Source organism: Thermobia domestica, chromosome 1 (genome assembly GCF_964235325.1).
Source record: "Thermobia domestica chromosome 1, izTheDome1.hap1.1, whole genome shotgun sequence".
Lineage (NCBI taxonomy): Eukaryota > Metazoa > Arthropoda > Insecta > Zygentoma > Lepismatidae > Thermobia > Thermobia domestica.
Window position 1 is genome coordinate 3,933,889 of NC_137454.1, and position 14,618 is coordinate 3,948,506.

Consider the following 14,618-nt stretch of genomic DNA (forward strand, 5'->3'; position numbering starts at 1 on the left):
AATAATAATAATAATAATAATAATAATAATAATAATAATAATAATAATAATAATAATAATAATAATAATAATAATAATTAGTAGTAGTAGTAGTAGTAGTATAATCATCATCATCATCATTGATAATTATACTGTCTATGTAGGATATTTGAAGAGAGTACTTGGAACTACACAGGGTTTAGCTCAAATTGGCTCGTTTTGGCTCGACTCGACTCGAAACTTGACCCAAATTCGAGTCGAGTTGGAAGAAATTTTTCGAGCCGAGTTTTCGAGTCGAGCTCAAAGATATCTGTTTCAAGTTGAGTCGAGTTTCAAAGAAAACTCGCTCGTGCCCATCCCTAAGTATTACAGTCTTCATTGATAAATCAGTGGCCACCCCTAGAAACCTGGAACGGTGAAACGGATGAAAAATCAGGGAGTTTCTGGGGCAAACTTCTAATCTCCATACGTTGTTATTTATCATAATACCCATTATTACAATTTTGGCCTATTATGATTTGAAGCTAATTGAACTTTCATTCTCATTTGTGAAAATTGTATTATACGGAATATGATTACTTATCATCATTAACAGGAGATGGGCAAATATGGTTTTTCAGAGAGAAATGGAAAGTTTCGCCAATAGGGACTGTTGTTGCCCTGATATTTCTGCTTTACTCTAGCAGAATTATAATCATTGATAATATTACCTCTGCCTTATATTAGCATGTTTCATAGTAAAATATATAACACTAAAAATATGCAAAATACAAGTCAATTACATACTATACAGTGACCCTGGTGGAATGAGTGGTTACGCTCGTCGCATTCTAATCAGTGCTTGGGTTCAATTCCCTGTGGGACACAAGTGGCTCGTGTCTCACGTTAAATTATAGATCCCGTCCTTTGGACGTCATCATAATCCCATAGAAGATAATGGCAAACCACCATGGGCTTACCTTGCCAAGAGATATTCGGGTTAAAGACCTACTTTCGGGCAGAACACTCACCATCATATAATGTACACTCATGTCCAAAATTATTGTCGCATGTCTATAAATATGTTGTTGTAGGAATATAATTTGATAACGAATTCTTCCGGTATTTCTTATAATGTTAGTATGTGTATAATCAGCAAAGACATGTATGTGGTAAACTTCATGTCAAAAGAGCAGTAAATAAGAACAATAAAACGAAAATAAAACTTTCTTGTCCATTTAGCAACATTTTGTTTTACTCGCTCTAATTTTCGTATTTATAATTCTTTTCCTATGAAATTTACCACAAATATACATTTCCCGATTATACACATAGTATCAGTATTAAAACTACCCCGCAAAATCATTATCAAATTATATTCTTACAAGAAGACAGTTATAGACATGCGACAATAATTTTGGACATGAGTGTACATCGTTAGTTGTCTTTATTTTTTAAGTTCCGTTTTCTTTCTACATCACTTCAAGTGCAATACTTTTTTTTTTTTTTTTTTTGCGCTAGTAACCTCACCTTACGATACGTACAAGTAAAGTGAGACATTCACCAAAAACAAACAAACAAAAAAAAAAAAAAAAAAAAGAAAGAAAGAAAGAAAAGAAAAGAAATAAATAGCTGCAGGCACGTGTAATGTTAGATGCGTGGTAGTCACAAAAAAAAAAAAAATAGTATTTGTTGCCAGGGTAACTCTATTATCACTGGCATGGTACTGTAACTTGTCATTTAATATTAGCAATGTCCATTGACTAAATACTAGCCCGGTTTGTGAAATGATGTTCGGGAAGAGAAACCGAAGTCAAATAGCAGTAATAGGTGAGACAATACCAAGAATGTATCTGCAGCACACCACAAAATGTACTCAAAATTATAGCCTATTTGTGAGGTCCTAGAAAGGATAATGACTCCAGCTTTCTGAATTTCTCGTAACCTTCTTTAGACCACCTGATTTTCTAGTCAGTAAAGTGTTTTTCCTTTGATTTTCCCCTCAGTGATTTCGGTCGCTACTTTGCCACAGAACCGAGAATATTTATAAAACAAGAATGCCCTTCTGATAAGGATTGTGAACAGGGACGTACGCAGGGGGTGGGTCCTAGGAGTCCGGATCCCCCGAAATTTCGACTTTTGTGTAAATTTAGCCTAAGTTTATGGGCAATTTTAGGAATTTTGATATAAAATACCCTCATTTTGAGTTTGGACCCCTCCGAAATAAATTCCTACGTGCGGTACGCTACTGATTGTGAATTATGCGACCACCCCCGCCTACTTTACATTGCTTTCAAGCTCTTTACTTCTTCTTTCGCATAGGCAAAGTATCAAAATACTTAGTCTTTACTGATGAGTGATAAACATAACAGTGATATACTTGATAAAAGAAAGACAGAATTTTTATGCTGAAGACGTCCAGTTGATAGAAAAGCCATCAACATTTAGGGTATTCGGTGCACTAAACTACAAATCAAAATCTTAAACTAACAACTTATCTAAAAATTTAATTAAAAATCTACCCAAGTAATGAATGAAAAATTAAGAAGAAAATTTTGTCAATAGTTTCAAAATTTACAAATGACATTTAACTTTGTCCGTTCCCTCCAGGCAGCTAAATTTTCCCCTCCATTTTTTTCCTTCTTGCAGAAAAATAAAGGCCGCTCTTCTTCCTTTTGAGATGGCATTTTCCTAACGATTACTTTCTTCAAAGCTGCACAAACACAGTGCGGAAGCAAAACAAAAACACACTATGCGTTCGCCCTGGAATTCGGAGATTACAAACCTACCAACAGAGGAAAGGATTCCCGAACGTGACATAAGCAGCCGATTTCGAACGAACTGAGCTCGTATTTCGCGCCTCCAAGAAGTTGAGTGAGGCAGACTGCAAGGAATAGTATCACTCCGCGCTGACGTCAGAAAGTGGGTGGGTCTATGCTTGCAGCAAACGCCGCCTATGCTGGCTAGATTTTTTTAACGTACCATTTTCTTTTTTACGTAATAGTTTTGCTAATATGCATTCAAAATAGATTTTGATTTCAGGAACGTTTAGCAAAAGGTACAATCTACAAATCCCTGTTTTTACTTTTTCTTTTACGCAACAATTTGTTTCTATGTTGAAGAGTAATTGATAGACAAGCTGTCAATTCGATATTTTATTAATACTTTTATTAATTAAAGTTATTTTACCATGCTTATTGGAGAAAAGAACTACAGACAACTGTTACATACAATTTAATCTATCTGACAAAAAAAAAGAGCACAACGATATCTCACATGATAAGAGAATTAGAGCGAAAATAGATTACCATGGATTTAAATGGCAATAGCAAACTTGGACAGAATGCAATAACTCCTCTTAACGAAATGATTTACAAAAACGTTCACAACAGCGTTGCCAGACTCACAGTTCGGAATTATTCCAAAACCTGATAGAAATTATGCTAGATTCGGTCAAATTATGCTAGATCCTCATAATTACTAATTCTGCAGTTTTAAAAGGAAAAAAAACGAAGTTGAGATACGATAACGTAAAAGAAAAAAAACTACTTCCTACAAGCGCGTTAACAAATTAACTAGGGGAAATCCGAAATGGTTTACACCTCGCCTTCAACTGCTCCGGAATAAAGTAATGGCTCTTTATAACATAGCTAACGCGACAGGGTCAGCCAGTGACAAAGAGAAATATAAAATATCAAGAAAATTGTACAGAAAAGAAATTAAAATGGCGAAAATTGCTGCGAATGAGAATTTCATAAATAATTCAAAAAAATAAGTTCTCTGCGGCCTGGTCTATTATTAACAGGGAGCTAGGGAAACAGCTTGTTGAAGACTCGATAAAGATATCCCCAAATAAATTCAATGAATATTTTGTAAATAGTGCTAACAAACTAACTGGTAGGTACAAAAATGGCATTAGTTCACAAGTAGATTTCGCTTGCTTATTGACACAGACAAATATTAATCAACATAGTACTCATTTTCTATGGACCCCTATAAATATTAGAACTGTACTGTCAGTGGTCAACAAATTAAAAGGTTCTAATAGTGAGGATATATATGGGTTTTCTAACAACATGCTAAAGAAGATAATAGACATAATAGTTGAACCTTTGACCTATTTATTCAATTGCGTACTTCTCGAAGGTGAATTTCCGGAGTGCCTTAAATTCACTGTTACAGTTCCGATTTACAAGAAAAATGAAACTTCATAACGAGGAACTACGTAATTTATACGGTTTACCCAACATTGTTTGGGACGTCAAGTCTAGGAGGCTTAGGTGGGCGGGTCATGTAGCTAGAATGGAAGAAAGTAGAAACGCTTTCAAAGTCTTGACTGGAAGACCAATCGGAAAACGACCATTAGGAAGACTTAGGCGCAGATGGGAGGACAATATTAAGATGGATCTCGCAGAGATTGGAATAGAAAGTAGAAACTGGATGCAGTTAGAAGGAGTCAAAATAGAAGTCAGTGGAGAGCTTTTGTGAACGCGGCATTGAACCTCCGGGTTCCATAGGCCATAGTGTTAGTTAGTTAGTTAGTTAGTGACTTACTTTTTTTCACGTATTTTTTACTTTATCATATTTATTACTTTGTACATTTCATATACTTTTGTACTCATCTCATTACTTTTTCACATTTTTCTACTAATCAAATCCTTACATTTTACACGTTTAATTACCTTTGTAAATTGCCGATAAGTCTTTTCAAGACAGTGGCATCGTTCTTTTGCGCCACTTATGTGACGCTTCTACAAACAAAAACATGAATTGCCTGTTATTGTTTTAAGAATAAAATCGTTTAAGAATTAAACATTCGGCATATTTTTGGAACTGGGGGCAGAATATTTTGGTAAAGTTCGTAGATACTCAATGAATAATCCCTAAAAGTATGAGCGTCCAGCTCCTTCTGGAACTGACGCGGCTTTACGTATACTATATCCAAATTTGGTACTTTCTTGTTATCTTTCCTGTATTATTATTATTATTATTATTATTATTATTATTATTATTATTATTATTATTATTTTACCCGATTTTGGCTCCGTAGTTCCAAAATTATCCCAAACATTCGTCTCTAGGACACGTGTACAGATTTATGGAGAGCATTACAAAGAATTGTTGAAAATCTAACAAAATTTTTTTTAAATAATTCCCTACTCTTACAAAACATTGTGCTTGGTAACATTATATGTAATTGGCATTACTTGAGCAGACTGTTCGGGACGCAGACAAGGTTGGACGACGACAAGCCTGGACACTTAATTTTGGTCGCTCCCGACAAGGTTGGACAACGACAAGGCTGGACGACGACAAGCTTGGACAACGACAAGCTTGGACACTTCTCAATTTATCCTCTTGCGCCAGACTCGAACGAATTCCTGAGGTGTCCAAGCATGTCGTGGTCGATCCCGACAAGCCTGGATGCATCTCATTTTGGGTCGTTGACGACAAGGTTGGACGACGACAAGCCTGGACACATTCCTGGGGTGTCCAAGCTTGTCGTGGTCGATCTCGACAAACCTGGACACATCTAATTTTGGGTCGCTGACGACAAGGTTGGCCAACGACAAGCCTGGACACATTCCTGAGATGTCCAGGCTTGTCGGGATCGATTTTGGATCGCTGATGACAAAGTTGGCCAACGACAAGCCTGGACACATTCCAATGGGCCGATTTGGTGCATTCAAAGCACGTAGATCTGACAAATACAACTGTTTATTCACTTATACGGGTGTACAAGGGCAGTTAGTGTTATCAATGTACAAGGGCAACTGTTCTCTCTGATTATACTGCAGTGTTATTTTTATACCACCGTGATATTCATAAAAATCGTAAGAAGTTCAAACCTATTAAAGCCATCAGGCTTTGGGGCCGCTACGTTTCGACGACACCGTATCGGCGCCAGCTCAGTTCGGCGAAAATTTTATGTACAAGGGCACACATCCCATTTAATAATTATTTAAGTGAATTATTTCAGTAAAACGAAAATTTTGTAAATAATAATAACCTCTTTTAATAAAAGATAAATAAATTTAAAATAATTCGAAAATCCTCTAGTAGAGGGCAGTAGCTGACTGGCGAGAATCAGCCAATAGTGATATAGATGCGAGCCATACAACTCTATATTGAAGGGCATGTATGTATGAACTAGAAACGCCTTAACTGGTAGAGTTTGTTGGAACAGACATTTCAAATTGGGTCGTTGACGACAAGCCTGGACACATTCCTGGGGTGTCCAGGTTTGTCGCGGGCGATCCCGACAAGCCTGGACACATCTCATTTTGGGTCATTGACGACAAGGTTGGACGACGACAATCCTGGACACTTTCCTGGGGTGTCCAAGCTTGTCATGGTCGATCCCGACAAGCCTGGAGACATCTCACTTTGGGTCGCTGACGACAAGGTTGGCCAACGACAAGCCTGGACACATTCCTGAAGGTGTCCAGGCTTGTCGGGATCGACCCCGAGATGCTTTGACATATCTCATTTTGGATCGCTGACGACAAGGTTGGACAACGACAAGCCTGGACACAAAAAGTGTCCAGGCTTGTCGTTGTCCAACTTTGTCGTCGTCCAACCTTGGCGCGGTCCCGACTGTTCTATCAATTTCCATTTTTAGGTTAGCTTAGATTAGGACGAAAAATGTTTCGGCATTTGTGCTGTATCGCGGGACCATATAACATTCGCAAAAAGAACAGACCTATTTTTAGCAGAAGGGGTCCTAGCTAGACGAAGCTCTTTATTCTAAAAAATGTTACAATTTTGGTAATTTCTGTACGCATTAGGTTGGGTTAGTTTAGGTTATGTTAGTGTAGGAATCCAGCATAATTTTCCAAAAAAAAAAATTGATAGAATTTTGCTGATTTTCACTAATATTAGGTTAGTTCAGGTTAGATTTGGTTACGTTATGTTACGTCTAAGTACTTGTATCATCCATTTATCCTGTGTTTTGTACGTGCTTCTGGACCCATTCTGCTAAACATACTCCAAAAAAAAAAAAAAAAAAAATACCAAAATGTACTACATTTGGTTCCGTTGGTTAGATTATATTACGTTACGTTACATTAGCCTAGGTTAGGTTCAATTACCTTCTAAAATAGATGCGTGGAAACGTTTACGGTTTGTAATGGAAATTAGCAAACAAAATATAACTTGTATTAATGCAATAAATGGTTTACATGTTCATTTTCTACTATTCATAACATTATAGGAAACAACAAGCATTTTTTTTCAAACATTTAGTTTCAGTGTTATACGTTAAGCACAAAGACTAGAGCCGTTTCTGAAAAATCTGAAACACTCTTCTAGTTTGCTGTTTGGGTGGTTGCCCCACAGCATCTTGATGAAGCACAGCTGAAACCGTTGCTTCAACTTGTTGAATTTCATGAATAAGCTTCCAAATAGTTGCGTGGGACATTCCTACTAGATGAAACTTCTAGTTCAACAATTCACAAATATTATTTATCCTAGAATTGCTGTTAAATGTAGCTTGGTGAACATTCCAATTGTCTGGGGAATATAGACGGGGCACATTACGCAAACGAATATTCCCAGAACGAGCTTCAACACGGCGATACGTGTTTGACACGTAAGTGCTATCAAAATAGTCCAGAAGTTCCAGCTCTTCCTCCGAAGTCACTTGTATTAATCGATGCACATCTGCTATTAGAAGAAATGCAAATCTGTTTATTTTCTTGCAAAATAGACGAAAATTTTCATTGCTCTTGTACCGTTCTAAGAGTCCAAGCTCTTAGACCTTCCTCCATGTTGACTGAGTCAGGTGAAAAAAGTAACGCTATAAACGAATTGAATCTTCAAAATTTGCATTTACAGCCAGTATTTACGCTATATTAAAATCCATTACCATAGTTACAGGTCCGGATATTCACTAAATTTACTGCACTGATGCACCACCGCACGAAACAGTTCTTCATATGAATTTTGTGTCTTGGTCTACATTAGGGCGTATATTTAGTAAAGGAAGTCTCACCTGAAATAACTTTTTTTTTTTTTTTTTTAGCCATTGAAAAGTTGGCGTTCACCATCCATGTTTCACTTTTTAAAAGGCTATATTTAAAGGAAACATCCAGAAATATTTATACGTTTTTCTTCCTTTATAGAAATTTGTTCTCTTCACATATATCCAATAACAAATCGTCAATGTTTACTCAGAGTTGAAATATAATATAATTCTTTTAATAGCTCCTAAAAAAAGGCCACTCTTTTCAAATGACTCTGTTAACTTGGAAGGTCCAAGAGTTTGGGCTCAGAGAACGATACTAGATTAATGACAATTTTCGTCTATTCTGCGGGAAAATTAACAGATTGGCGTATCTTCCCATATTTGTTTGCTATTTTCTGTTCTGAAATTTTGATATTCGCGAAATTTAATATTTGTAAATAGTGAATAATGAACCCATTAGTGCCCCATGTTTGCCTGTGCTTTTTGCTCATTTGCTCAAGCAGACATTATTTTCTTCTACTGGTGCTTGTTCTTGCGTCGAGTACCAGAATCTTCAATTTTGCAGAGTTCAACACCAACTGAATTGTTTTCTAAGTTTTATTAAAATAACGTGAGCTGTTTGATCGTTTGCTTTGTCTCTATTTAATTCAACAAAGGTGAAGAAATAACCGTGACAAAATTTCCTATATGACAATATTTCTGTGATAGAATTACTGGAAACTGTTATCTCTTGTCTCAAATACGATATCTAAAATATGTAACTCTTTATTTAATAATAATAATTTATTTTGATTATGCTGCATAGTTTTGCTTCAGTTGAAGATTAAAGAAAACAATTTCAAAAACTTTTTCGAGTTCATTCATTGTATTTGTATTATGTTCTATAAGACACTGGTGATGAAATTATCGTGACACTATTACCGGTGACGAAATTACCGTGACGAATTTTCCGGTGACAAAATTACCGCCGCCCGGTGTTAGCATGCGGGGTCAGGTTAAATTCAGTTCTACTCTGGTTTTCGTTTATTGCCAGTTTATCACTGTTTATTTTCATGTTTTCTTTAAATGTAGTCTTTAGTAATTTACTGTATTAAAAAAGTGTTTTAAACTTAATGACTTTTTTCTTCGTTCTTGCTGTCGGGTATGTGACATGAGGGTAAAATCCACCCGAACTTGAGGGTTTCCACATATACATACAAATCAATTGAGCAGTAGTAAGGGCGAACTCAACATCGGATAATTTTCTTTAAATTCGAGTGATAAGTTTCTAAACTTAATACTTTTATCAGATTTCCAAGGGAAGGTTTTCGAATTTCCTTCCTATCCCCCAAAATAAAGGAAGTTCACTGATAGATGAAAATAAAAAGACAAACGCGATTTTATCGAAAATGACTCTAACGATTCTCCTCGTACATCAATATTTCATTACCATTTTTATTATCTGGCATAAGTTATTTCTGTCGTAAAAATACAAAAAGGTTAGTTTACTCTTTCCTGTGAGTTTTTTCGAGATATTTTCTCAAGCACGAGTCAGTTAATTTTGTTCGTAATTGATAAATAAATGGTTTATTAATAACCAGACAATATGACATAAATATTTTTTCCTAAAAAGATCCACAACGGGTAGTTTACTCTTGAGGGAGAATTTTTTTTCGAATTTCTGAAAAACGCCTTAGGTGATAGTTCATATTTCATAAATAAATGTTTAATTAATAACCTGCAATGTGGAAACATCCACACGAAGCAGTCTTGAAGATGAGTTTCTACTATGTTCAATATGTAATGTCTATGAAAAATATACTACACTATTAAGTAGCAGATTGCGTGAATTAACGATTGAGTTGTTCGTGAAATAAATTATTTAAATGACACGTATTGAGTGTTACATCATATTTTATGGCAAAATACCTTAAGTTGACATTTATCTAGGAAGGTTTGATAGTACTCCCAACACTGAGATTGAGAAATGCTTTAATAAGTTAATATAAATTTATGAGTGTATTTCCTGTAAATGGGTGTAGTTTTCAATTCTGGTCTTAGTTATGATCTCTTTTGGGCTTACATTTATTGTACTTTTCAGGTAAGTGTTCGTAAACATATCCCCATCATGAAGAGATATCATACAATGTTGAAAAATATTCAACATGGCCGGTACCTCGAATTGAACCAGAACTTTTACGGCTGGGAAGCAACCACACACAAAAAAAGCTGTAAACGATTTGCTATTTGACTTAGTATGTAAGCATTAATGGTGAAATAGGATTATTATTAGATTTAAATATTTGCACAAACTGAGGTTTGGAATAATATACGAAGAAAGAAACATTATATCTTGTGGTTTATTAATTCTTTTTTTTTACGAGTAATGTCAAGATCGCGTGAAAAAATAGTTACTTTCTGAACCTATTTCGCTATAAATTCTTGTAAAGTTGAGAAAGTACTTAAAATAACAAGCAGCACATTGTCAAAATTTCAAGAATCGTCATCGAATGTCGATATTCAAACTCAATTATTTGCTCCGTGTTATCAGGGAAATATCGGATAGTATCTTGTTCGAGGTCAGGATTACTACTATTTAAACTTACTTCGTAGGTAGCTATAGCTTTAGTGCTGGTGATGCTTTCAGGGAAGCGTTGAATAAAAAAAATATTTGCATTAGTTGGTGAAGGAGTGTCCTGCACAAGAGTGAAATGAAATTTATCTTTGTTATTGGGATCAGGTTTATTTGTGTTCTGCCGGAGGCAACCATGTTCCCGCAAGTATACCTGAAAGAAACATTGCTGCTGGATGCGCTAACCTTATCTTTCACTTTTCTTTTCTTTCTTTCTTTTTCTTTTTTCGTTTTTGTAAATAGTGTGGCATCATTTATATATTTATAACAGGATTCAGATACAACACTAGGCCATTTTACTCTGAAACATTTTAACAATTTAATAACAATTTGAGGTCAAGATGGTTCAAGACAACAGCGACATTACAAAAATAGCTTATTTATAGATGATCTGAAAGTATACTCACTTGAAAAAACGTCTACAGTTTCTGGTAACTGATTATAGGTACTGATAATTTTGTTTAGAAGGGACCTTTGGACAATATTAACTCTCACCGCTCGAGTGTAAAAGAGATCACTAGACCGTGTTGTTCTAGCGGGTACGCGAAATTTGATCTGACTTAACAACTTTTCATATGATATGTGGCCATTTAATATTTTTTGGAAAAACATTAGGTCAGAAATTTTGTTTCTCACTAGGGGAGGTTTGATATTGAGGGATTTTAAAACGTTATTTTTTGGACGTGTTTGGAGGTGAGGTTCTCGGTAGGATACAATGGCTAAAAAGAAATTAACTACGGAATTTAATGTTTTAAATGAGTAGGGCAAGCCATAGACAAAGATAGGAGAACAATACTCAATAGTGGGAGCAACATATGATTTATAGATAATTTTCAATTCGGCAAGAATTGGTCAAATGCTATTTACAGTCATACTTTTTTTTTTAAAAAAATATCACAACAGAGGACCACAGCGGCTCAGTGCTAAAGCACTTATCTCTGGTGCGTGGGGTCCCTGGTTCAATCCCCGTGCAAATAAGTTTGTGTGGGCAACATCATGTCCGTGGGTTTTCTCAGGGTACTCTCATTTCCTCCAACATTTCATTCCACCAATTCTCTCATCATTATTCACTTGCCTTAATTATTGTATCCTTTAGTCTAAAGGGCATAATCGTGGGAAGTTAAACTCAAAGATTTCATTTCAGTATCACAACATGGGTAACTCTGAAGGTGTGACTTCATCTTTATATGCGCCTTTACCTGTGTGAAAAAAAAATGCCCAAATATTAAAATAAATCTTAAATTCCTAGTCGAAAGGCATCAGGTCCGACAAGTTTAGCGAGCCTATATGAGAAGTAGAAACCGAACCGCATGAGCTCCCGCCTAGAATCGAACAGGGCGCCCCGCACCGAGGATGCGTACGCTGACTATATAGTCACGGAGGAGCTCTCATAACTTGCGAATTCAGATTTGGAAGTATTGGATTTAAATACCTTTTTCTCTGTGCACTCAAAATTAATTATGAATTTTAATGAGGAAATAATGTCTCGTTTTGTGCAATAGGAAATATTAGTTTAGCCGAAATCGTATCTTGTATGGAAAGACTGAAACTAGATTGGAATGATGATTTCTGGTGAGTCTACCAGCAAATCTCAGCAACGATTCGCGAGGACAACACAAGAACAGGTTTTCTCTTCTGAAAACAATAAGACCAGACCAGGGAGACGGCCGTGGAAAGGGCAAGAGACCACCTGCTGCTCGAAAACCCTTTCATCTGAGCCGTTTTTACGCGCCGTATTTACGCTTGAAGTTAAAAGCAGCCAGACTTTTCCAGCGTATAAAAATTCGATACGTAAACGTACGCCAGGTCCCATACACTAACGTATTGACAGCTGCTAACAAGACTAACGCATGAAATTTTATGGCTACGGCGGTAAAATACGTCAGTGTATGGCCGGTCTAACGAGCACAAAATGGAGAACGTTTCAGCTGTTGTTGGAAGAAGTGCTTTTGTATACACGACTCCAAAAGTGCATTACCACCTGCAATTCTCGTTTTCCTGCAATAGCAGGCAACCCAAAAAGCTCGGCGGTTGGGTTGGTTCCGAATTCGAAAGGCGTTGGAGCAAACCTCAATTTTGTTAAAAATATATCAGTGTGGCAAACTGAAAAATAAGGAAATAAAACAAATTGTTAAGAATGACAATTTTATTATCGTGACGGAGTTGGATGACATCAAAAGTTACAAAATGATCTTACTTAAGCAGTTCAAAAAAGATGAATGGCAAAAGACACATATCAGAAAAAACATTCCTCTCCTTCTCCCCCCCAAAAAAAGAATTTTAAAAAAGAAAAAGTTACATAAAGTAAAGGTTTAATATAAAAGACTCACCCAAAATTTTGAAAATTGACACGCGAAAGGCAAGAATAACTGAACCCAAGTGAATAAAATTGTGCACAGATATTGCAGACGTTAAATGTGGGAATACAGGCTTCATATTTTCCTGAAAAAAAAAACGGTAGGGTGGGGCACGGACCCCTCCAAACCCTTGATCACGAGATATCAAAAATGCTTGAAACAGTATGTCAGATGTGTGTAAAGGACATGAAGAATTGTAACGAAACTTTTTCTATGGACAACACGTAAAAAATAAAGGAATACGAGGTTTTAATGTTCTGCGAAAAACAGTTTTAGGGGGCAAAAGCCCCCACGAAAAATTTAGAAATTTGACGTCCGAAAGGTAAGAAGAAGTGAACCGAACTGAATGAAATTCTGCACAGATATTATAAACATAAAATGAGGGAATACGGGTTTCTTATTTTCCTTTAAAAAATGGCTGGGTAGGGCGCGGACTCCTCCAAACATTTGATCATGAAATATCAAAAGTACTAGTAACAAATGTCAGATATGTGTAAAGGACATGAAGAATTACAACGAAACTTTTTGTATGGACAATACGCAGAAAATAAAGGAATACGTTTTTTTTTTTATTTTCTGCGGAAAGACAGTTTTATAGGTTAAAAGAACCCACAACAAAATTTTAAAGTTGACGCGAGAAAGATAAGAAGAAGTGAATCGAAGTGAGTGAAATATTGCAAAGATGTCGTAGGTTTAAAATGAAGAAATACGGGTTTCGTATTTTCCTGCAAAAAAAAGGTTCGCTGAGGCACGGACCCCTCCAAACATTTGATCACGAAATATCAAAAGTGCTAGTAACAGTATGTGAGATGTGTCTAAAGAACATGAAGAATTGCAACGAAACTTAATGTATGAATAATATGCGAAAAACATACGAATACTGTTTTTTTTTATTTTCTGCGTAAAAATGGTTTCACGGGGAAAAGCACCCACCCAAAATTTTGAAAGTTGACGAACAAAAAGCAAGGACAAGTGAATCGAAATGAATGAACTTGTGCACACATATTGTAAACGTAAAATGAGTGAACACGGGTTTCGTACTTTCCTGGAAAAAACTGGTTAGGTTAGGTAGGTTAGGTTAGGTTAGGTTAGGTTAGGTTAGGTTAGGTTAGGTTAGGTTAGGTTAGGTTAGGTTAGGTTAGGTTAGGTTAGGTTAGGTTAAGGTTAGGTTAGGTTAGGTTAGGTTAGGTTAGGTTAGGTTAAGGTTAGGTTAGGTTAGGTTAGGTTAGGTTAAGGTTAGGTTAGGTTAAGGTTAGGTTAGGTTAGGTTAGGTTAGGTTAAGGTTAGGTTAGGTTAGGTTAGGTTAGGTTAAGGTTAGGTTAGGTTAGGTTAGGTTAGGTTAGGTTAGGTTAGGTTAGGTTAGGTTAGGTTAGGTTAGGTTAGGTTAAGGTTAGGTTAGGTTAGGTTAGGTTAGGTTAGGTTAGGTTAAGGTTAGGTTAGGTTAGGTTAGGTTAGGTTAAGGTTAGGTTAGGTTAAGGTTAGGTTAGGTTAGGTTAGGTTAGGTTAAGGTTAGGTTAGGTTAGGTTAAGGTTAGGTTAGGTTAGGTTAGGTTAGGTTAGGTTAAGGTTAGGTTAGGTTAGGTTAGGTTAGGTTAAGGTTAGGTTAGGTTAGGTTAGGTTAAGGTTAGGTTAGGTTAGGTTAGGTTAGGTTAGGTTAGGTTAGGTTAGGTTAGGTTAGGTTAGGTTAAGGTTAGGTTAGGTTAGGTTAGGTTAGGTTAAGGTTAGGT